General features: G+C 54.6%; 1 long non-coding RNA gene across 1 annotated transcript; it reads left to right on the top strand.

The window, feature by feature from the left end:
* Positions 1–14232: 14232 nt before the first annotated feature.
* Positions 14233–16542, top strand: LOC113911731. The gene is made up of 3 exons (XR_003516578.2): positions 14233–14361; positions 15214–15372; positions 16184–16542. It is a non-coding gene; the product is annotated as an uncharacterized LOC113911731 (long non-coding RNA).
* The last annotated feature ends 7609 nt before the right edge of the window (positions 16543–24151 follow it).

Below are 24151 nucleotides of genomic sequence, written 5' to 3'. Positions count from 1 at the left end.
GGGGGCCGGGGGAGGGCTTTGGGCTGCTGGGGGGACCTTCTTGCAACTGTTGGCTATGAACTTGAAGGCTTCGCCTTGGCGCTGCCTCAAGGCCACAGGAGGGAGGGGAATGAGCCAGGTGCAGAGTTGGCTGAGCCACCTGGACTCCCTCACTTTGTCCTCTTTGGTACTTTTCATGACGTCGGCTGTCCTTGCCCTAAGGTGTCCAGAACCTCAGTCCTCAGTCTGTGACACCCCACCTGTGTCATACTCATGCCCCCTCTTTCCTGTGAGCATTCCACCTGCTCCTTCTTCAAACCTGTGTGTCCAGTGCTATTTACCTCCAGACGCCTGGTGCAGCAGTTGGGGAGAGAGATTCTCCCCAGCCTCTTAGACAATATCGTGAGTGAGACCCCAGACCCCAGGCCTGGGAGGCCAGGCACGGGTGCCATACGTCTGCCAGGGCCACCTTAACAAACCGCCACAGGCAGAGTGGCTTAAACACCGTAAATTATGTTTTCCCAGTTCTGGAAGCTGGAAGTCTGTGAGCAGGTTGCGCAGGCCTCGCTCCCAGCTCCCAGCACTCCTGGGCTTGTAGACGGTGTTCTTCCCATGTCTTCACATGGCCTTCCCCCCTGTGTGGACCCCTTTCTCTCCATACAATATTCTTTTTATAAGCAACCAGTCATTTTGCATTTTGCATAGTAGAGAACTCCCCTACTCTGGTATGACCTCATGGTGACTAATCACATCTTCAATGGCCTCATTTCCAAATAAGGTTACACTCTGAGGTTCTGGGAGTTTGGACTTTGACATATGAATTTTTTGGGGGGTGGGGGTTGGGGAGGGACACAATCTAACCCCTTAACAGGAGCAAAGACCGTACTCGGGGACAGATCCCGGTACCGGGAACCCCACTGTCTCTAACCGTGACAGCCCACGACCCAGCTCAGCGGGTAGCCTGGAGTGAACACCTCTGAACGTCGGCTGAGCATCCAGGTTCTGCGTCCCTCAAGACGACAGTACCCTTGCTGGAGAACATCATCGTTGTCGGGTTCTGCACCTTTGATGAGTTCGTGGAAATGAAACTCTAAGAAAGGTAGAGGGCAGATGCCTTCAGGAACAAGAGGAATGAAGTCCCAGAACTGCAAGCCCTGTCTCCCCACCCGCGCCTCCGACTTCACTACGCCTGTCCCTGCGCTCGGCCTGACCCACACTGTCTTCTCTACATGGCGGCAGGAAACAAGGCCACTGGCTGCCCCTCCCACCTCCCTGCTTTGCCACGAGGGAGGAGTCAAGACTGTCTCTCCGTGTGATGAATTTTCACACTGGAGGAGGGCTCTGGTGGATCCTGCTGGTGTCAGGCCAACCCCAGCCCAGGGACTTATTCTCAGCGGATGAGTGGCAACAGCTGGGAGTTGGGACAGACATCCAGCTCCGGCCAAGCAGCTATGACCAGAGGTGGAGTGGGGATCCATAAGCTCTCTTGAGCCAAGCAGTTGGATTGTTTCCCCGAAGAAGAGGCATGTCCTTCAGGACAGGACCAAGAACGCTTCTGTGATTCCCTGAGTGTTAGATCAACGCCCCAACAGAGCACTGCGGAAGCTTCGCTGTGTTTTCCTTTGCGCCTTTCAAGGTGCGGAGCACACAGAACTCACAGAGCGTTTCACTCAGCGGGTTTTGGGGTTCTTCCCGGACGTGGCCTTTGGTAGCTCTGGACTTGGAGGGAAGAGGTGTGTCTGGGAATCCTGGCTTGTCTACTCCTGGCTGTGGGAATTTGGGCCAGATGCACCCCCTTCGAGCACTGGGGAGACCAACCTGAAGGTTCTACAGGGTTTCTGGGCAGGTTAAAATGATATAATTCTTTTTTTTCTTTTTTAAAGGTTTTATTTATTTATTGGACAGAGAAAGAGAGAGATTGCAAGGGCAGGAACACAAGCAGGGGGTGTGGGAGAGGGAGAAGCAGGCTTCCCACCAAGCAGGGAGCCCAATGCGGGGCTTGATCCCAGCACCCTGGGATCATGACCCGAGCTGAAGGCAGACACTTAACAACTGAGCCACCCAGGCGCCCCGAAAATGGTATAATTCTTGCTCGGGGCCAAATGTGTCCCTCTAGAGTGAACGTATAAAGTCCTAACCCAGGACCTCAGAATGTGACTGTGTTGGGATAGGGCCTTTCAAGAGGTGATAAAGGTGAAGTGAGGTCAGGAGGGTGGGCCTTCTCCAGTCTGACGCATGTCCTTCTAAGAAGGGGAGGTCAGGACACAGAGATGCAGAGGGACGGCTGTCCACACGCTGGGGAGGGCGGCCTGGGAGGAACCCGCCCTGTCCACACCTGAATCTTGGACTCCCGGACATGAGACGATAAATTTCTGTAGTTTAAGGCCCCCTGGTCTGTGGTGCTTTGTAATGGCGCTCTGGCAAACTGAAGCAATCCAGAAGGTCTCAGCCTAACGTCCAGCACACTGTAGGCAGTGACAGGTGCTCACTCATGCATCCAGTGCATTCTCAGCATCCTTGCCTGTGAACATCCTGTGGTGTCTGGGCCGAGCTCTGGGGGAAATTCAGAGAAAGATAAAACTGTAAGCCCCATCAGAACAGGAGCTCAATGTGCTGCAAGGACCCTTCCGTTTCCTCACCTGTCTCTGGGGTAATTAAGTCCCTGGTTGGGGGTCACCTGTACATGCAAAAGGGTCTGCGTTGGACTTTGCAGAGCCCCTGAGGGTCCCTGAAATCTCCCACCTGCTTTTCGTTAAAACCGTTGATGTGAGTTGACTTGGCACATCATGACGCGTCCTGAGTGAACAGCTCACAGACCTTCACAGCGGCGGCGGCCTTGCTCCTGCAAAGTATCGCTAAGAGGCCGCATACCCTTCCAGACCGAGAACCACAGGTAGTCTCCCCGCGCTGTGTGGACGGCGGTGATGGCGTGCATCGGGCTGGCGGATGGACGGGAGGGAGCCCTCTGCAGAGTGAGAGCCGGCTGCCCATGGCTGGAGGGGTCGTTCGCTTCTCAACCCATTGTTCTTGTTCTGCCAAAAAAGAGCAGTTCTTGGGGAGCAAACTCTGAGGATGAAGAAGGCAGGGGCTTGCCCGTCTTGGGGGTGGTGCATGGATGGGAGGCCCCAGCTGGAAGCTGAGTGACCAGGCGGCGCAGGGGGCACAGGGATGCAGCCTGTCTTCCGGAAGGGGGGAGAACCGGTTCCGGTTCCTTTCGGACTCTGATGTCACACCCATCACAGTGTGCAGGTGGTGAAAAGTGGACGGAAGCCAGAGCATAGATTGTTGGTTAGAAAAGAAGTGATTCCACTTCCGCTAAAAGGAGTCGCACGCCGTGTGCTGGGCACCGTGTTGCATGCTTTCACTCAGTCTGGGGTCTGGGGATGTAGGTCACCATTCCCCCGCCCATGGAGGGGCCTCTGAAGCACGGAGTGGGTGAGAAACTGGGCCAACGTCATGTGGCGGAGCCGGGACCAGAAGTGGGAGCCCCAAGCCCAGAGCCGGGCCTCGGCCGTGCCCCCAGCATGGGCAGGCGTCCCCACGGAGCTCTCCAGACTCACGCACGCCGGCGCTCCTGGGGTCTGCGGTGTCTGCGTGTCTGCCTGCCACCCTCTCGAGCCCTTTAGGAGTTGAACAAAGGAGTAGAGATCTTTGCATAAGCAGGGAACAAACCCACCATTTTCTAGGGTCACTTAAAAAACAAGCAGCAAGGACTCGAGCACAGTGGGGACCCCGGCCCCGGCTGCCTCCGTCTCTCGGGCCTTGCTCCTCACCCTGCCCTCGGCTGGCCCTGCCAGACCTCCTGCTGTTTCGTGCCAGGGAGGTTCTCCCCGCCTCGCTGTGTGGGCCCGCTCCTGTCCCCTGGAACGCCTCGTCTTTCCCGTGACCTTTCTGACCGGAGCTGGCATCTGACCCCTTTGCCCTAGCACCTGGGTAGCGCCCTCGCCATCAGGAACCCCGTCCCCACCACACTCCCTTCCTGCGCAGGGTCTGCTCTCCCCTGTGGGCCCGTCGTCTCGCCCCCACCCAGCCTGGACTCCAGCCTCCCCTCCCGGGCGTCTGCCCCTCAAGTGCAGTGACCTCTTCCCAGGCTGGAGTTCTCCCCAAACGCACACCTTCCCTAGGTTTCCATGCCCGCATAAATGGCGCCCCTCTTTGCCCAGTGGCTCCCCTGGAGACCAGCCTTGGTGGCGCCTTTCCCTCACCCCACATGTCAAACCAGCCAGCAAGGCCGGCTCTTTCTTCCAGATTCTCCCTGGTCACTGTCAGCCCTCCTCAGCTCTCCTCAATGCCCACCTGTGCTCTATCGCATGCTTTCACCAACCTCATTTTAACTGCTTTACTTCCTCCATGAACACAAACTGCTGGTGAGCAAGGACCTCGCCCTCACCGCCAGCGAGTGCCCAGACGCCTAGAAGGACGCTGGGAACAGAGCAGACGCTTGCGGGAAGAATGAAGGCCACTTTCCTTCGCTGGGGCCCCTTCGGGCCGCGAGTCAGGAGCCTGGCCCCTATGGCCTGGGGGCCTTGCATTTACCAGCTGCTCAACAGAGGCTTGTTAAATGCACACGGATATATCAACAACATCATCTGCTTTTAACTTTTCCTAAAGTGCACGGCCCAGAGGTCTTTTAAGTTCCATTCTTGCTGTCCAAACCACCACCCTTGGCTTATAAATTAATGTGCTTTCTTAACACTATTATCAAGATTGGCTTTTAAGTTTTAAGACGTTAGGTCTCTGAAGCTAGTAAATTTCTTTTAAGTCACAAGAGAAAGAGCCATAGCTGGGAAGGAAATTTGACCCACTCTGTGGCCCTGAGGTTTGCAGAGTGGGTCTATAAACTACCAAGCAAGAGAATAGCAACGACGGTGGGCTCCCCTCCCTCCTCCCCCACCCCCCCCCTTCTTCAACGGCTTGTGTTCCGGGTGGTGGGTACACGAGAGGCCGGGCTCCGGCCCCAGCCCCGAGTCCTCGCTCTGCAGAGGGCAGCGGTGATCGCATGCCGATGGGGGCGGCCGGACGATGGCTTGGTGGGCTCACCCGTTAGTGGGGGGACAGGGAGCCCCAGGACGGTCTCTGGATCCATGATGCTTTCAGGAGGTAAGGCGTTGATGGGAGAGAAACGGCATTCTAGGAAGCAGGCAGAGCAGGTGTTGGGCGTGGAGATCCAGAGGGAGAGCCGCGGGGGCCGGAGCCCCAGGGCACCCCACCGGCTGCGGAGGACTGTGAGCGGGGGAGAATACAGTCACTGTTGGGGAGCTCCTCACAGACGTCCATATGGCAGATGGGCTGGAGCAGCACAGGGGGCCGGAGACCAGCTGAGAGCTTCTCGTGTGGTCTGGGTGAGGAGTGATGGAAGCCAGACCCAGGAGAGACGGACAGTGATGGTGGCCACGGGGTGGCAAGGGGCCACGTGGAGGCCTGGTGGCCTGCTTGATACGGGGGAGCGAGGGTCGAGTCTGGGACAACTGACCCCTGGCCCAAGCCACCAGGAGCACGACGGTGCCATCCAGCAGCACGAGAAATGTCAGCACAGAACAAGGCTGGTAGGGGAAGACAGGAGTTTAGGGTTTTTTTTTTTAATTGTGGCAAAATACACATAATATAAAATTTACCAACTTAGCCACTTTTAAGTGCACGATTCAGGGGCAGCAAGGACGTTCACACCGTGTGCAGTCATCACCACCACCCTCTCCAGAACTTTCTTCATCTTCCCAAATTGAAACTCCCTGTTTCCCCAGGAGACACCGACTTCCCTTCTCCCTCCCTCGGCCCCCATTGCCCACTCTCTTCTCTCCGTCTCTGTGAACGGGACAGCTTCGTATAAGTGGACTCATGGAGCATATGCCTCTCGGTGCCTGGATTCTCTCACTTAGTATAATGCTCTCAAGGCTTTCGTGTTGGAGGAGGAGGCGGGATGGTATCCACTCATCCAGCGATGGGCGCTCAGCTCGCTTCCCCCTCTTGGCTGCCATCAGTGATGCCGTGAGAATGCAGGTGACCGCGTAACCCATCGCCGCCGCGCCTTCCATTCTTTTGGCTGTGCACCTGGAGGTGGGGCTGCTGGGTCGAACGGCAGTTCCGTTTTTAATATTTTGAGGAACTGCCGCACCATTGAGTGAGTGTGCGGAGGGGGCCCCCTGGAGCCTGTAATCAGAGAGGCCGTTGTGACAAAGGTGGATTCAGAGTTGCAATTCAGGGCTGGGGTTGTCTGAGGGGATGACACGCCTGGCACGACCACGGCAGCCACCCCGTGGTGGACACGGCCGTCAGCATGCATCGCTGGAGACAGGGGAGAAAGAGATGCCGGAGATTGTCTGTCCCCTTCTAACAGGGGCGTCTTGTGTGCTCCAGGGCAGATGGGAAGCTGCCGAGTGGGCAGACCCCAGCGAGGTTGGACGAGTCGCATCTCTGGTCTGTGTTTCCTTCCCGGTCTGCACGTTAATGGTAACTGCCCTGCACCCCTCACAAAGCCGTTAAGAAACGAGCGAGGTATATTTGGAAAAGCTTTACGGTTGTCAAGTGCTTCTGTATCTAGTTATCATTCTTGCATAAAAGACACCAAATAATGATAAAGGATGGAAGCCTCTAACCGAAAGGAAATACATGAGGACATCCTGACGCAGGACACCCTCCCCTGATCCCCTCCCCTGACCACTATGATTTTCTGCCCTTTTCCCCAACATTGGCTGAGAGAGGAGGGGGAAGGCAAACTTCTAAGTGTGTTAGAATTAACTTCCCTAACTGTTTCCTGGCTCAGTCCTTAATCATGTTCCTTCACTCCCCAAACCGTCCTGGTGTGCACGATGACCACCTGCATCTGAGGCGTCTGGGAGTCTCTGAAAAGGTACATTTCTGGGCTGCATCTCAGGAAGTTATCAGAACCTCTGTGCCGGGTCCGGGATGTTGCATTTTATTTGTTTTCCTCTTTTAAGATTTTATTTATTTCTTTGAGAGAGAGCACGCATGAGCGGGGGGGGCCCACAGGGGAGAGGCAGAAGGAGAGAGAGAACCTCAAGCAGACTCCAATCTGAGCGCGGAACCGATGTGGGGCTTGATCCCACGACCCCAAGACCATGACCTGAGCCGAGACCAAGAGCCGGCCGCTTCATAGACTGAGCCACCCGGGTGCCCCTGGGACATCGCATTTTAAACAAACCAGCAATAACCTTTGAGAAGCAGTGTTCCACGGCCACGTCTCGGAGGGACAGACATAACTAGAGATCATACGAGTATTTTATGAAGAGAAGTGAAGTCCAGTGGTTAAGGGACGGGACTGCTCTTTCCTGCCACCTACCCTGGTGTTTTCTCTGTACAGTGGCGTTGCCAGAAAGATCTAGGCTCGCGTCCAGGAGCATTGCCACCCGGACCGGAAGACGCCCCTCGGCGGGGCCCTCGTGGCATGAGACGGGGTGTGAACCGCAAAAGGCCTCACCAAGGTCAGGGTTGTCCCAGGTGAGGGCTCACTCCCCGTGATTACCACTTTGGTGTGTGTGTGTGTGAGCGCCGGCTGTGTGTTCGCCCGTGTGAAGTTTCCTTTCATGGGCGTCCTGGTGGGTGTGTCGGGCTCTGCTGTTTGGTTTCATGTGCATTTCTCTGGTGAGTAAGAGGTTGAGCACCTGGTGCAGGTGGGGGCCTATTACTCCAGGCGAAATAACAGGCCAAAAGGTCGGGGCAGCTGGGAAACCAGCTGGCCGACACCTGCTTCTCCTGGCCTCGTGACTGGGTTGGACATTCCCTCTAATTATCCCGGCCTGACCCCACCCAGACTCTTCTCGGGAGCCCGTCTGGACGCCCAGGCCCACACCCCAGAGGCCTGGGCAGGGCTGTTGTTTTGTGAACTTGGCTTGCAATCTGCCCACTTGCCTGCCGCAGCGGAGTCCCTGCTAACCCCTCCTTGTTCCTTGGTCACGGAAAGAGCGTAACTGTTACTGGCAACAGTCACCGAACGTAAATACCAGTAACATTCCTGAGCCGGTTTTAGCGGCAGAAGCCAAGGAACTTGGATCTGCCTGGCGTAAAGTTGAAAGCTACTTGGAGAAAGCTTTTTTGTTTTCCATTTGGTAAAATGTCAGGAAAACGTTTGGTTGACAAGCTAAAAAACTCTAGTAGAGAATAATGTGTCCAAGAGCAGCCAAGTCCTTCTTACCAGAATCTCCTAGACACGGCTTCTGGGTTACCCATCTGGAAAGATTCTTACTAGGCCAATCTCTTGACGCTGGACTAATTTCAGAATTTGTGATAATTCAGACACCAGTCGATCTGAAGTTGACTTTATCACTTTTGAAGACGTCAAATTTGCCAGGCGACGACCTAAATTATCTGGCAGATGATGTGTTTTCCAGTCCTTGAAAGGCGATTGCTAAGTGTCTGTAGTGAGATGTTAATTGTTCAAGGTGACAAAGCCCGAGAGCCCCGGGGCCTCTCGAGGCTGCCTGGGGCTGTTGACGCACCTGTCGGGGGCGGGGAGTGGGGGGCAGCCACTTAAAATGCTTTCAGGACTGAACTGCACAAAGGTGCCCCAATAAACTTCACAGATACCACCTGGGTGCCCACTCCACCCCCCAGAATTATTTGTCCACTCTGGGGCGGCGTGGTACACGGAAGGACATTCCTAATTTCCGCCATCAGTGAGATGACTGGTATTTATCGTGCTCAGTTGATATAAACTTGGCAAGAAACGAGTAGTTTGCCAGGGACAGGAACAAAGAGGAAACACCCAAATGTTCGGCACCACAGCAGAAGTAACCCGCCGCGGGCGGCCCCCGCCCTTCACGGACACTTCTCTCTGCTCAGTCACTTGTCCTGAAGCCAGCGAGCTGCGGCAGGGGGGCCGTCTGGGTTCTCCCACACATTTAACGCCCTCACACGATGCAAATGAATGTCCTGCAGGTCAGAAGTGCCATGCAGGCCTCACGGAGCTGCGGTCAAGCTGTCGGCGGGGCTGGCCCCTCTGGGGTGCCCGGAAGACTCCGCTTCCTGGCCTTTGGCTCCCAGAGGCGCCCACTGCTGCGGGGTCCCAGGCCATCCCCACCCGCCGCGGTCCGCCCATCTCCCTCTGACTCTCCTGCCTCCCGCCTTCGTGTTTCAGGCCCCTGGTCCCTGCTTGAGGTCACTGATGGGCAACCCCTCATCCATCTGCATCATGTAACCTAAGAGAATCACAGGTTCTGGAAATCGGGATATGGATGATTTGGGGGGTGTTACCGTGCCGACCCCGGGGAGTAACCTCGTGTGATGCCGTTTGGGTTTCTGCTAAGACAGGAACATCCCGTGGCTTTGCCAAAGCAGCCGGGGTGGCCAGCCAGGAACGGCGCCTTCAGGGGCTCCCTGGTCAAGCATTTAATTCCTTGCTCAAGATATCCCCAGTGACCCGCCTGTTGTTAAACCCCCAGGAATCCCATGCTTTACGGTGGATGAGGCCAGTTTATCTTTGCTTAGGGCCTCGTCTGAACCTGTGACCCCTGAATCAGTGATGGAGACCCAGAGCCAGGCTTTTGCTCCTCCCGAAGACCGACTCCAGGGGCAGAAAAGCACGCCGGGCCATGGGGGGCGCCCCGTGACATCCTCCAGTAGCGTCCGGTCGTGTGTGTGCTAGGCCAGTAGCATCTGAATCCCGGGGGTGCATGATCACCAGGCAGATCCCTGCTTCCCATCCCAGCCAATGAAACACGGAAGCTGTGCTGGTCCAGCTCCTTCAAAAGGTGGCTCCCGATACACGGTCATGTCCTCTCCTCCTGGCACAGCGTGGACTGGGTATGAGAGGGGTGCCTCCCAGTTCCTGAGCCTTGGGCTGAAGCTCATAAGGAACCAGTCTGGGAAACAACGCTGTGTGGTAAACAATGGGCCCACCATGCGGTGTTTATACTGAGGGTTTGGGGTGGAATTAGCTGTTCTTGGAGCCCTTAGGGGATTGACCGCACTCAAGGAGTCCTTCCTCTCACCCCAATAGCCTTACAGAGTCCACATGTGTTCTTTTGTTTGTAGACGGGATTTTTTCTAACCTTTCCACTGAAGGGAAAGTGACCTGGGCATTCCCCATGTCAATAAAAACCTGTCCTCACCATAATTCATAACCCTGTGTGGTATGCCATCGTATGAACGTGCCATACTTGACTGGAACACCTCCCTCTGCTGGGGTCTCGGGGGAGAAGGCCATATTCTTCTTGAGCAAGGCTGTTTGGTGGCCACACGTGGACATGATGGTCCAGAGTAGGCTGTGCTGAGTTATCTAACGTGTGGTGTCTTCCATGTTGTCCATGAGGAAACATTCTAGGCTGACGTTGTTTACGATGCAGGTCAGGGGAGTATTGCCAAGATAACCAGAATTTAACTATTTTTATGAAGATCCACGATGCTGAGCTTGACAAAGGATTCCTCTAAGAGTCGGTGATAAGACAGACACCGTGTGGGTGGCTGGCGAGACACCCGGCTTGGTGGTTGGACGACATTCCCGTGTCCAATCACCGCCAGACTTACTCAGGGGTAGAGGACAATGGATGGGGCATCTGGACAGCCTGCCTGCTGGGGAGGTGGCTCTGCGGACCCAGAGCCGCGGTTAGATGGTTTGGGGGGGTGGGGGTGGGCTCTTCTGATTTCCTATCAGGACAGGATCAGAGCCTCAGGGCCGCCTGGGGCCTGGTGGTTCAGCCCAGCTTTGCCCCCCGGGGGAGGTCAGTGGTCTACTGGGGTCGACTCTCACTGTTCTCCAGTAGTACTAGTGCTTTATTTTTAGTTGTTTAAATGGAGATATAATTGACACATAGCACTGTATTAGTTTTAGATGTACAACATAATGATGTGATCGTGTATCTTTTGGAAAATGATCACCACAATGAGTTAACATCCATCACCACACATAGTGGCAGACCCCTCCTATAGCCGCTTTCAAGTATACAACGCAGTCTTGTTAATTAGAGGCCCCGTGCTGTACGTGGCATCCCCAGGACTTGTTTATCTTCTAGCTGGGAACTTTGTCTTCTAATCTTTTGAACCCCGGCACCCATGCCCCCGCCCCAGGTGTCCGCTCTGGGCTCGGTCGCTGCCTGGGAGCAGCGCGGGACGCGTGGACTGGCTTGGCGGGGTGTCGGACAGCTCCGGAGTGCGGCCCGGGGCCCTGTGATCAGACTCCTGTAGTTGGAGGTGTGTGAACCCCCATACTTGCTCTTCAGGACAAACCCCACGTCCTCCTGCAGAGTGCCCAGGCTTCCCCCCACACGGGGGTGCCCCAGTGACCCCTGCCCTGACTCCGTGTCACTGGTCAGTTTCCTCAGTTCTAATTTAGGGTTTAATCAGGGTGCCTTTGGTTAAAGAAGAACCGACACTCTCCCTGGGTGGAGTAAGCAGGCAGTCGGGCCTAAGGCAGGGAATTCCTTAGGAACCTAGGGGCATGAATCTGTCTCCATCTCTCTCTCTGTCTCTGCTCTCCTCTGTGTCTCTGACTCCCCTCAAGCTCTGCAGACTTGCTCCCTCTGCTTGGCTGCGACCTGCTACGTGGTGGCTGCCCGGGATGGGGTCCTTGAGCCTGAGCCCCCCACCCCCTCCCACGATCTTCCAGCAGTACCCGGCATGCGGCAGGTGTCTATGCTGGGTGGGCCAGAGCGGCATCCAGCACCTACTCAGCAGACGTGGCCTTTCTTTGTCATCCTGGAGGACAGTCCGAGCTCCTCCCCACAATGTGTTCGGTGAGAAAGCACCCCTGCTTCTGGACCCCCAGCACCTTCTTCTTCTGTCTTAGCCGTGGGCAGGGCCCTCAGCAGCCCGTGTGCTAAAAAGCATGGGGCTAGGGTTCTGGCCTGGGCCTCCCTCCCTGGCCACTGGGAGGGGCCCAGCAACTTTCCTGGGCCCTGGGGCGATGCCCAAGGCCAGGATGTACCCTTTCTTTCCTCCCCGGAGGGCCCTGCTGGGGGAAGCAGTGGTCAACTCTGAAACCCTTTACCCACCCACCGCAGATTACATTACACTGATTTGTTTTGCAGCCCATGAATATTGGCTGGTCCTTCTGTTTCAGAAACTTAAATAAATAAGGAAACACATAACACTTTTTATTTAAAAAAAGGCCACGACAAAATATGGGGGCAGCCCGGGGCCCTCTGCCTGCGCCTAGTTTCCGGAACATTCTTCCCGAGGTGGAATGAGGTCGTCCTAACATTTTCAGGTGATGTTTACTCATGGCCACGCTTGATTCCTTCTAGGCTCATTTCTGAAAACCCTGGAAGGGCTGTTAAAGAGTGTGTGAGAGGTGGCTGGCCCTGAGCTTTGATCTGACTGCTTAATTGCCTTTACTAATCACGCTGAGATCAAGCGGATAAAAATAGCCTCCAGGGTCGGAGGGTGAGCGAGTCCCCCCATGCCCGGTCGCAGGGCAGCGGGGCTGGGGTCTCATGGACTCTGGCTGGCAGGCCGAAATCGTCGCTTTAATTAAATAAACCAACCTGAACCGCTGAAACTATGCAGACCTCATGACAGGAGGTTTTAGACCATTTACTTAGGGAGAAGCGGAAAGAAAGTCGGAAGGCACACTTCCTGAAAAGATTCAAAATTGTTTTCCTGAGTGCTTGGTTCCCAAGCAAAATGAGAAGGTTCTCTCCGTCTCTGCTGTCTCCCTCCTTCCCTCCCCCTCTCCTTTCTCAGGGTTTTCTCTCAAAACTTCTGAACAAAAGGCTTCTGTTTCTGAGTATTGGCTAGAGCTTCTCTTCATTTTGGAATGTTCTGATCACCAAATCATGGCCTGTGAGGCCGGACTTGAGACTCCTCCTCTCCTACAGGAAGGCCTCCAGGATTACTCTTCACCTCCAGGTGAGCTCATCGTTTCTGTCAGTGCCTATCAGTCAGCCTGGATGTCATTTTGTGCTTATAAGGATTTTTTTTTTTTTTAATGGACAGAGAGAGACACAGCGAGAGAGGGAACACAAGCAGGGGGAGTGGGAGAGGGAGAAGCAGGCTTCCCGCGGAGCAGGGAGCCCGATGCGGGGCTCCATCCCAGGACCCTGGGATCATGACCTGAGCCGAAGGCAGACGCTTAACGACTGAGCCACCCAGGCGCCCCTCATTTTGTGCTTATAGATAAATCCCTTTAGAACGCATTTTAGAGCCTTCATTTGGGTATATTTCAGCTTTGCAAGCAGATTGTGTGTTATATCAGGTCTGAAATGAGTGTTTTTTTCCTTTCCTATTTTTCTACGCTGAGCTCATGTCATCTGTCACGCAGGCACCTTCTCCAGTAACCTCGGGATCCAGGTAAGTGGTATCATCATCTTCCAGACTCCCAGGCTTTGAACCCGGAAGCCCTGGAAAGCATCCTGGCCCTTGGGCATGTCGACGTTCAATGCCACAGACAGACTTCAGGCCAGCCGCGTAACAGGATTTCACACCCCCAAAGTCTGCACGGAAGCATCTGTGCTTAGCAGTTTCAGAGAAAGGACAGAGGCTGTGGAGTCTGACTCTGGGGCGGAGGATGGGGCTGGGGAGCGGCTGGTCTGAAAGCGGCCTTTGGTCTCCCAGGACTAGGTGTCGGGGACTTGAGCCCGCTCTGCCACCGGCGGCCTGCGAGCCCCTGGGCAAGGCGCCTGACCCGGCCACCCTGGACCACGGGGGCTCCTTGTTTGTCAGAAGGGGTTAAAGGCACCAGCTTGCTGACCTTAGGTGGGAGCAGGTCATGGCAGGGAGGGGTTTTCTTATAGACCCTCAGGGTATCTTTTGGGCTTAAGATTCCTAGCTCTGAGCGAAGTACAGGTGCATTGGGAAAAGAAAGCAGATGTAATTCAGTTATTCTGGTTCAGCCCTCTAGGACCATCCTGAAGCCCAGCCCAGCCATCCACACCCTCACGTGGGACAGTGGGCTCTGGGCCCAGGCGCCTCCTGACAGGCATCGGTCAGCCGCGGGTGGGTGGCCCCCGGTACCCCCGCCACCCCACCAGGCAAATAGTAGCTGGCAAAGCTGGGTCACCAAGGCGCAGAGCTGGAGGGGCGAGGGTGGTGGGCATCCTCAGGGCCCTCGCGTGTTTTCCCCCGGAACCAGGGCTCTGAGAGTTTCAGCCACGTGGGCAGAGCTGGCCCATCCTGAGGGATGAGAACAACAAATAGAAGAAGCCACCGCGGGCCCGGGGCGGGTGGGCACTCTGACTCCGTTCCACAGCGGTGTTCAGGGCCCGGTTCTTCGGACCTCCTCAAGTTACCAGCAAGAGACCCACCAGGTGGCTCAAAACATCAGAAATCTCCTCCTGCAGGCTGTGCAGGAGACTCGAGAGGTTCCAGGCCTCGCTGCTGGCTCCCGGCTACGCTTCCGTCCGTGGCGCTCCGTGGCGTGGGGCTATGCGGCCCCCTCTGTCTTCTTCACGGGGCCAGTTCCTCTCTGCGACCCAAATCTCCCTCCTCTCTCTGGTGAGGACACCAGCTGTTGGGTGGGGGTGGTGGCCCACCCTTCACCCACACCCTTCACTTGATCACGTCGGCAAAGAACCCATTTTCAAATAAGGTCACATTCACGGGTATTGGGGACTTGGACGTAGCTTCTTGGGGGGGGGGGCAGGATTCCATCCACCAGCCTGGTCCTTGGGCTCACAATCTTGAACATCAAGATTTGGTAGAGACAGGTGGGGCTGAATCCACTCTTTGATTCATGCCGTTTGGTACTCAGAGATGAAAAGACACATTCCTGCCCTGAAAGGGGTCGTGGTCTTTCTGCCCATGACCTCATGGACCCGAGTGTCAGGGGAGGGGATATTCAGTGTGCACAGAGAAAGGAAAGAGCATGTCCAGGTGGCTGCATCTGTGTTGACTCCTCCAAATTAGAAACAAATGTCAAGTTGGCTCCAGGTTGACTAACACTTATCATTAAGGACCTACTAGGTGCAGGGAGTTAAGGGCTTCACTTGGTCTCAGTGACTATGTCTAGTTGAGGAACAGAATTCACACAGAGAACGGTCACAAGATGCCTTGTGCTGTGCTCAGGGGGGACCAGACTTGTAGAGTATGTTGTGCACTGAACAAGTAGACTAAAGATAACTCTGGAATGGAATAGCTAGACAAGGCTCTAATAGGTCAAAATTTTGCAAAGTAAAGTGCATTTTACTATTTCAACTACGGTAGAAATCCTCTTCACAGAGGTTTTTCGGCTGGTTGGTTAATTTTAAGAGTCCTGAAAGCAAGGAATGCTTTTTTTTTAAAAGCTATAGAAATATCTTGTTTGGATTTCAGACATACCAATGCACTCTTTCACTTTTCTCTTTTTAGCGTGGGGCCATGGCCTTTTCTTGGAGTATGGGTCGCTGCCGGGAACTGTCGGTCCTTCCTAGTGCAAACCACACCCGTGGTCACGGTCTGGGATTTCCAGGTTGGGTGTGCCCAAAGCAGGATGCATAGGAATAATAACTCAATGGGACATACTCACTGGTAAAGGTACTGGGGAACTTGCTAGGGTTCCAGAATGTTCTCTAGCCTAAATCACATGGTAGTTACACAAGCTGTACAAATAAGATTAGTTTTATGGATTTTTTACCTCGATAAGAAAATTTAAAAAAATAAGATGGATTGAGAACTAAAGATAGAACGTAATCTTAGCATAGAGTTCTACATTTTTATGATTTCTACATTTTATGCTTTTTTAAAAAGATTTTATTTATCATTTGGGAGAGAGAGAGCACAAGCAGGGGGAGCAGCAGAGGGAGAGGGAGAAGCAGACTCCCTGCTGAGCAGGGAGCCTGATGCGGGACTCAATCCTAGGACCCTGGGGTCATGACCTGAGCCGAAGGCAGATGCTTAACTGACTGAGCCACCCAGGCATCCCCCTTTTTTTTTTAAAGGTTTTTTTCCTAAGATTTTAGTTATGATTTTCCCTATTTTCTACAAGTGTCCTGTCCACAGCTAATACAATGGCAATTTTTTTTTTAAGGCAAACTCGTTATGGAATCTTTCTAAAGTCGTTCGACTCTGTTTTCATAGAAACAGAACTCCAATGGCCACAGTTGATGTATTGTGTAATCAAATTGCGCATTGTGATAAGTTTGAGGAACAAACATGCACTGGGAGGTGTGTCAGAGCAGGGGAAGGGCATGCCGGCCCGGCCCCTGGCACTCAGCACCCCACGGCGCCCTCCAGCTGAACATGAACCTCTCAGGGAGGCCTTTTGACTAGCTGATAATCAACCCCTAGCCTCTCACTTCTGTAAATCTGCACGTTATTTTATCTTACTTTTGCAAAACAGCTTTTGTGGAAGATGCCAGGCTCCCCTTGTGACGCCGCTGTGTGTGGGCCAGGAATACAGAAGATGTCTTCCCAGGAAACTGTGATATGGCCTCTGCTGAGTCAGTGCATGGTGCCTCAGTTTACCCCCGTAAGTGGGATGTGAGCACTGCCCTACCACAAACAACTCTAGGGAGTACTTGGTGAGAGACAGACCTCTCCCAGCAGCGCCTGGCCTACGGAGTTGCCTGGAGAAACCGTGTTGGCGCCAGGGAGGTCACTGCCCCTGTGTCCACGTGGGCAGGACGAGGGCTCACTGCAGAAACAGAGTCTTCACGTCCCCTCCCTGCTGCCAGCCGGGTTGGAGAAGAGAGAGAAACACAGAGCAAACCCGGGTCTAACTCGATCCGGCCCCTGCATGGGCTTATACCCCTTCCAAGGCCTTGTCTGCAGGCCGGCCCTAGAGGGACACTTTCCCCATACCCTCAGCGGTATCAGGAGCGCAGCTGTGGTGTATGATATTGTCAGAGACCGTATTATGCACCCCCTTCCCCATTCACATGTGGACGTCCTAGCCCCCAGTACCTCCGAACGTGACCTTATTTGGACACGGGATCTTTGCAGGCAAGGAGTTAAGATGAGGCACAGTGGGTTAGGGTGGCCCTAATGAGGGTCTGGTGTGCTGATGCGCAGGGTAGGTTTGGACACAGCCGTCAGCGAAGAGAGAGAGAGGTGCCGGGGGAGCCTACCTTGCCTGCACCCTAATCTCAGACTTCCAGACTCCAAACCAGGAGGAAGTAAGATTCTGCTGTTCACCCCCCAGGCTGTGTATTTGTAATGTTTCAGCCCCAGGAGGCCGTACCCCCTGTGACTGCAAACCACAGAGCCAGGACATCAAAGACTGCTATTAAAGCACAAGTGTAGTTTGAGACAACGCAGACCAGTGAGCATCAGTAACTAACAATTTGGCGTCGGAGGCAGCACAGCCCAGCGACTAAGAGCCTGGAGCCTGGCTGCTTGTGGATCCTGGCTCTGCCCCTTCCCAGCTATGTGACCCACGGCAAGTGCCTTAACCTCTCTGTGCTTCCCCTATCAATGGGAGGTAATAAATAGTGCTCACCTCCTGGCATTACATGAGGATCAAGTGAGTCAATATTTGCAAAGGGCTTAGGACAGAGCCTGGGAAACGGAAAGCCTGATGTGTTTGCTGTTTTTCCCTCACCTGGGAGGCCCGCGTGACAGATGCCGAGGAACAGAAGGTGATGGTTTGTTGTGGGGGAGGGGCGCAGAGCCGCGATCTGGAGCATGCCTCTCAGGAGTTGAGGGGACCCAAAGAGCATTTGTTCCTGTTAATTATACCTATTGATATTTGCCACATTAGAAATTACCAATTAGAAATTTTCTGTATTAGGGGAGCCTGGATGGCTCAGTCGTTAAGCATCTGCCTTCGGCTCAGGTCATGATCCCAGGGTCCTGGGATCGAGCCCCACATCAGGCTCCCTGCTCTGCGGAGAGTCTGCTTCTCCCTCTGCCTCTCCCCCTGCTTGTATTCTCTCTCTTGCTGTCTCTCTCTGTCAAAAAAATAAATAAATAATCTTAAAAAAAAAAGATATTTTCTGTATTGGAAAATAAAAACCAAGAACATTTAACCATATTTATTAATTCATTTAAAAATAACATTGATAAATCCTTTATATTCTAACGTACATATTTCATAGCAAACAGCTGTATTTACATTTCTGTATATCTCTTCCCTGCCTGGCTGAGCCGAAGATGCTGGGTTTTCCCGTCTGCTTCTGCATCCTTCTGCTGTGACATGTTGTTTTGGTTGAAGAAGGTGAAGAAACTCTCGTTGTTCACACACACATGGCTGGGCAGGAAGGAGCTTGTGGGGCCCCTGGGAGGTCTCAGGGCTCCGGTGAGGTGTTCGGGAGCCTTTCACCCCCACGCCGGCCTGCCTGCAAACCTGCGCCCCTGACCAGGTCCTTTGGGTGCCCTGTGACGGCAGTGACGGCTTCCTGTGCCCGGCTCACCATGGGTGCTGACCTGGGCTGGGCTGCCTATAGCTTTGAGTCCTGCGTAGACATACGGTGCTCGTGGCTGAAGACCACACGCTATGGAGAGCTCACTGTTTCATTACCCCTGGATGCCATCCAACGTCTGAGAACCCCGGCGGCTCACCCCAGCCAGTCCTTTGGTGACCAGGAGATGTCATTGTCGCATCTCTGCCGATGCCGGGTCAGAGGCCGTGGAAGCCCCAGGCTTCAGATCTGTGAGTGCAGCACAGCTCACCCCAGGGCCTGCTGCGTGGCCTGGAGCATCAGTCTGGCTGCCCCAGAGAAACAGAACCCATAGGACATAGAGACACACACACGCGTGCACGTGAAGGGTGGGCTCCTGTGACTTCAGAGGCTGGCAAGTCCCACGAGCTGCCCCGTGCAAGCTGGAGAGCCGGGCGGGCCAGTGGGTCAGACCCGTCGAGTGCCGCCAAAGACCGATGTCCCAGTGGGAAAACTCCACCAGCCCCTCTGTCCTATCCAGGCCTCCCACCCTGGGGAAGGTAATCTGCTTTTCTCAGTGTGCACATTCAAATGCCAGTCTCATCCGGAAATACACTCACCGAGGACACCCAGAGTGCTGTCAGACCCAATGTCTGGGCACCCGGAGCTCAGCCACGTTGACATGTGAACTTGACTGCCGTGCCTAGTGAAGGTTGTGCAGGTCTGTCCCTCGCCGGTGCTCAGGGCAGAGCGTGCGGAGCCTCGGCTGGCTGGTTAAGCACAGCACTGAGGAAGGGCTGCCGCCACGGGAAGCAGGAGAGCCCGTCCCAGCCCTGTCCTCTGTAGGTGGAGGAGCTTAGCCCAACTGACCTCCCAGCTCTGTCCTCCCATGATGCGACCCTGGAACACCTCCCGGGGTCCAGTTGCAGCTGGTGGCATTGGTGCTGGCCCCCCAGGGCAGGGCATGTGCAGGTTGGGATTTGAGAGACCCACGGGCTCCTTCAGGCAGCGAGGCCTTGCAGGGGCCCTCCTGTTCCCTCTGCAGGGCCCCACCTGTGGAAACCAGAGCCCTCAATTTCTTGGTCCGTTTTAAGGCCATCTAATTGTTTTCGTAACTCTCCCCAGAAATTTGCTTCTGACCAGTACCAGCCGAAATCAGTGCAAATATTTTTTGTTGTCCAAATGGAGAAACCATGTTTCGTTTTCCAGATGTTGCCATTCACCAACCTGAGGCAACAGACCTGTGCCTCCCTCCTATCTACGTGAAGATGGAGCCATCCGACTTTGGGGCGCAGGACCTGGAAACCACACAGGGCACCACGGCCCAAGGAGGGGTCAGTGGACTCTGGAGTCCTTCCTGCCCACAAAACCCATTCTCTTCCCCAGACTGTTTGATTACAGGCTGGAAGTGGAAGGAAGTCGAAGCAGATACCCATGTCAGCGGAGATAGACGTCAAGCTTTATTGACTTAAGAGGTAAATATTGATGGAACTTAAATACCAAATCAGTATTTACCTCAAGGGACAATACACCCTGAAATTGAAGTTGGGATACGTGTGCTCTTCTAGCCCTTTACTGCAGATTCCTGGTGTCTCCATCAGAAGTGGTGCATAAACTGGTGAGACATGGTGATAGATTTCTAGAGGCGCCAAGACTGACGCTGGCGACAAGTTGCAGACCGCCTAGGGAAACCACGAGCATAAAGCCAGAGTCGGGGTTTGAAAACCACATGACCAGCACAGAGCAAACAAGGACACCAATCACTTACACTTTCGGCTGAGAGTTTCCCTGAGAGAAGATAGAATCGCAGCCAGAAACGCACCAAGGACGTACCTCCCCGCCTGGTGGCGTCGGCCACAGCTGGTTGCACGTGTTGGGCACCGTGCGGCGTGCCAAGTGCTGCTCCCGACCTCCGCACGCGTGGCTCTCACAGTGGCCGGGCGCGCTGGGGGGCCCGAGACTCTGCCGCATGTCACCCCCCCCCCCCCAGGCCGCTCGGCCGCAGGGAAGCGGTGTCAGCGGAGACCAAAGCGATGCTGATGTCTGCTCAGAAAGACAAGCTGTGGAAGGAGCGGGGGCTTAAGAAAGGACGCTCAGGGAAAAGAAACCTAAAGTGAAAGTTGCAGTCCCACCCATGATCTCCCCACCGTGACTGGGGAAGGGGTGGGTGTCTGCAGGGCTGGGCCCCTCGCCCGTCTACCCGTGAGCCCCGGGAAGCTGCTCTCAAGGTCACGGACGGTTTCCGGCTGTAAGTGCAGCACATTCACCACCAGAGTCGTGCATTAGTCAGCTGGGGACGGCCAAAAAATACTGATGGCGCCACCCCCCTGGGATCGAGCTTCCACGAGCCTCCACGAGCCGTGACAGAGTCCCTGAGGTGACGTGGTCGAGGCCCAGGTACAGGCTTGTTCTGACAGGGCGCTCTGCCAACTGAGGCTCTCCTACCATCCTGGCAGAAGTGGGCTTTCCCCGGGGGCTGTCCCGGGCTCATTTTTGGTTCCTCCACCACTGGGTCCCATCCCGGGCCCCGGCCATGCTCTGAGCTCTTCAGAGGTTTGTGCGCAGCAGAGGCCCTTGGAGCTGCCAAAAGCAGATCCAGGGCCCGAGACCTGTTGAATCCGTGTCTCCGGCACACAGCCTGGCTTCGGTACCGCTCACCACCCTCGCGTGTCCTTGAGGCCTTCCAAAGCCCCGGGACGCCCGCCTCCTGGCCTCAGACTCCCGTCCGCTGTGTGGGGCTTCCGTCTCCCTGAGAGCCCCCCCCCCCACCAATTAGTCCGGCCTCCTCCGGCTTTCACTCTCCCTCCATTCTTTAAAAAAAGCGTCTGGGGGCGCCTGGGTGGCTCAGTCGGTTGAGCGTCTGACTCTTGATCTCACGGTTGTGAGTTCAAGCCCCGAGCTGGGCTCTGTGATGGCTATATGGAGCCTACGTAAATAAATAAAAATAAAAATAATAAAAGAGTCTGTGTAATAAAGGAATAAATCACGTTGAACAAAAATGGACACAGTGCAGGCCCACATAGGGAGAAGTAAGTCCGTCCCCACCTTCTGTCCGCCCCCCTCCCGGAAGTACCCCCATAAACCATGGCCAACTTGCTGAGGACACCTGCATACGCGGAGTTACAGCTAAACAAATGATTATCATAGTGTTCTGACTTTACCTGGATTTTAATGTCTGCTTCTGCCATCTCTGCAGCAATACCCTATAGTCACTGGAAAGGAGGCAGAAAGGACAAATACCGTGCTTCTGTTATGAAAATAGCTCTGGGCTCACGGGGCCTCGAAGCCCTCCGGGCCCTGGACCTCACCGTGATGGCTGCTTTCTACAGAAGGATGTGTGTTGAATAAAAGTTTCTGTTTGTAGTATTTGCCTCTCTTGATGAGCGTTCCTGACTCCTATTTCTGAGCTCCCACTACGTCCAGGGCACCATGGTGCAGGGGGCATTGCGAGTGAGGTCAGGGCCTGTCCCCCGAGCTTCCCTCTGGTGGAGGCCACGCATGAAACAGGCCAACGAAGGGAACAGAGAGCTAATTTTAGGTGGTGATAAATCCTGTGGGGAGAAATACAAGCAGATAGGGAGAAATTGAGGGCTGTGTGCCCTTATTTTAAACTCAGTGTTCAAGGAAGACCTGCCTGCTGATGTGGGGTCAGTGGGGAGGAGCCGGGGGCGGAAGGCAAAGCCCAGAGTGGGTGCCTAGGGCAGGAACAAGCCTGGCGCACGTGGAGACCGGGGCTGCGTGGGGACCGGACCGCACAGCCGGGAGGCGACCAGGACAAAGCCTCCGGGTGCTATTCCACGGGAGACAGAGCTGTTTTGGTCAGCTCAGACTGCACAACCAAATACCACGGACTGGGGGCCCCGACCCCAGAAATTCTCACATCTTAGGCTAGTTCTGGAGGCAGGCAGTCCCAGGTCAAGTTGCCGGCTGGTTAGGGTCTATGGGGACTCCCCCTGGCCAGGTGGCTGCCTTCCCAGCAGGTGCTCACATGCCTGGTGAACTCATTCCAGATCAACGTGGAACTGATCTGGAGGCGCAGTGTGCCCCTCGGTGCGTGTGCGTGGAGGGAGCGAGAGTGGGCTCTCTGCCGTGTCTTCCACGAGGACATTAATCCCATCGGATCAGCCCCACCTGACGGCCTCCTGTAACCTTAACTACTTCCTTGCTCCAAATACAGTCACACCAGGGATTAGGGCATCAGTGTAGGAATTTTAGGGGGGTACACATATGTTCGGTCCATAACAGAAGTCAAAGAAGGGTTTCAGGCTGGGACTGATGTCGTTGGATTCACCGGAAGAAACACACTCATCTGGTTGTGGGAACCTTCAGGAAGCGGGAGGCCAGCGAGGAAACTTTAGCTGTAGATCGTGTGCCAGAGGTGTTGGAGAGCAGCCTGCGAGGTGACAGCGGACGGGGGGAAGTTGGTCGGTGAGAGGACTTAGGACGTGGAGCTCGGAAGAGAGAGGAGAGAGCACAGCGGCTCCTGGGGTTGGCGCCGGGTGCCGGTCCACGGGGAGTGCTCTCACACATAGGCTGCAGCGCACCTGTTCCTATAGTCTTGGACACGCAGCCTAGTGTGTTTGTAGGACACAGACCTATTTATAGGAAGGTTGTAGGACCAGAGCAGGCACATTTAAAATGGAAAGGTGTTGCCAAGTTGCTATACGGGGCTCACCAGCATCCCCTCAAAATTCACATCCACCTAAGAGGCCTCTGAACGTGACCTCATTTGGAAATGGGGTTTTTGCAGATGTAACCAAGTTAAAATGAGGTCACGCTGGATTAGGGTGGGCCTGGATGAGGGTGGGCCCTAAATCCAATGACTAGTGTTCTTCTAAGGGGAGAGAGACACACAGCGACGCAGAGACACGCAGGGAGAACACCAGTGCCAGCCACCAGAAGCTGAGACAGGGAAGGAGTACTCCTTTCCAGAACCTTCAGTAGAGCTTAGACTTCTGGCCTCCAGAATGTGAGACGTTGAGGCGCTTGGTCACAGCAGCCCTAGGAGGCTGACACGGCTGTCCTCCCCAAAGCCAGCACATTGACCCCCCTCCCCCCGGGCTTCCCTCCCAGTGCTAGCCGGCAGCACTTGGAAACCTCTCCTGAGACATTGACACTCACTGGTCCTTTGCAAGGTTGAGCAGGGTTTTCCTGAATGTATTGGACAAAGATTTCATTACCTTCTTTTGGAAATTGCCTGTTCAGATCTTTTGTCCATTTTTCTTTCGGGTCATTTATTAATTTGTAAACACTTGTTACATATTTATCCTCACTCCAAGATTCTAGTATATTTTCCTCTATAGGATTTTAACCCTTGTAGTTTGTATTTGGGGTTTAGCTTAAATCAATGTGGAATTGGTCTGGAGGCATGGTGTGAAGTAGCTCACTATTTTACTTCCCAAATGGAGAGCCAGTGTCTCCAGTTCTGCTTACTGAATGGCCTGTCATCATCTCGCCCGGCGACGGGCAACACAAGTCAAAGGGCATTCGTGTATTTCATTTTTTGTAGACCACAGTTTCCTCTTCTCTATCTTGATCAACTACGTGAAAAACTACGTGATCAACCAAGACTAGGATATATCATGTCCTCCTTTCCAGCCTCCTTGTTGCGGGCCCGTTGTTGCCTGAGCTAGAAACAGGGCTGCGTCCTTGGCCTGATGAAGGGGGAGGAGTCATCTTCCGCCAGGTGCTTGTGCACAGGTTCAGACTGAGGCAGGCCTGGTTCCAGGGAACGGGAAGTGCCAAGCTGACCTCAATAAGAGACAGGGCCAACCCCAAGTGGAAAGGGTCTGGGGGCTCCTCCGGATGATGCACCGTGCTCCCCAGGACGGGACAGAGCAGCCTCACTGCCTCTCGGCTTCGGGCTGTGCTCCGGGTCCACCTGTCTTGGGAGCTGAGAGACCCACAGGAGTCATAGGACCTCTTGGGGCTTCATTGTCTCATGTGTAAACTGGGGACAAAAATAATAACAACACTAGTCACAGCTCCTC

The sequence above is a fragment of the Zalophus californianus genome, chromosome 12, assembly GCF_009762305.2.
Source record: "Zalophus californianus isolate mZalCal1 chromosome 12, mZalCal1.pri.v2, whole genome shotgun sequence".
Taxonomy (NCBI): Eukaryota; Metazoa; Chordata; class Mammalia; order Carnivora; family Otariidae; genus Zalophus; species Zalophus californianus.
Note: the sequence above shows the minus strand (reverse complement) of the source record. Positions and strands in the feature narration are given on the sequence as shown.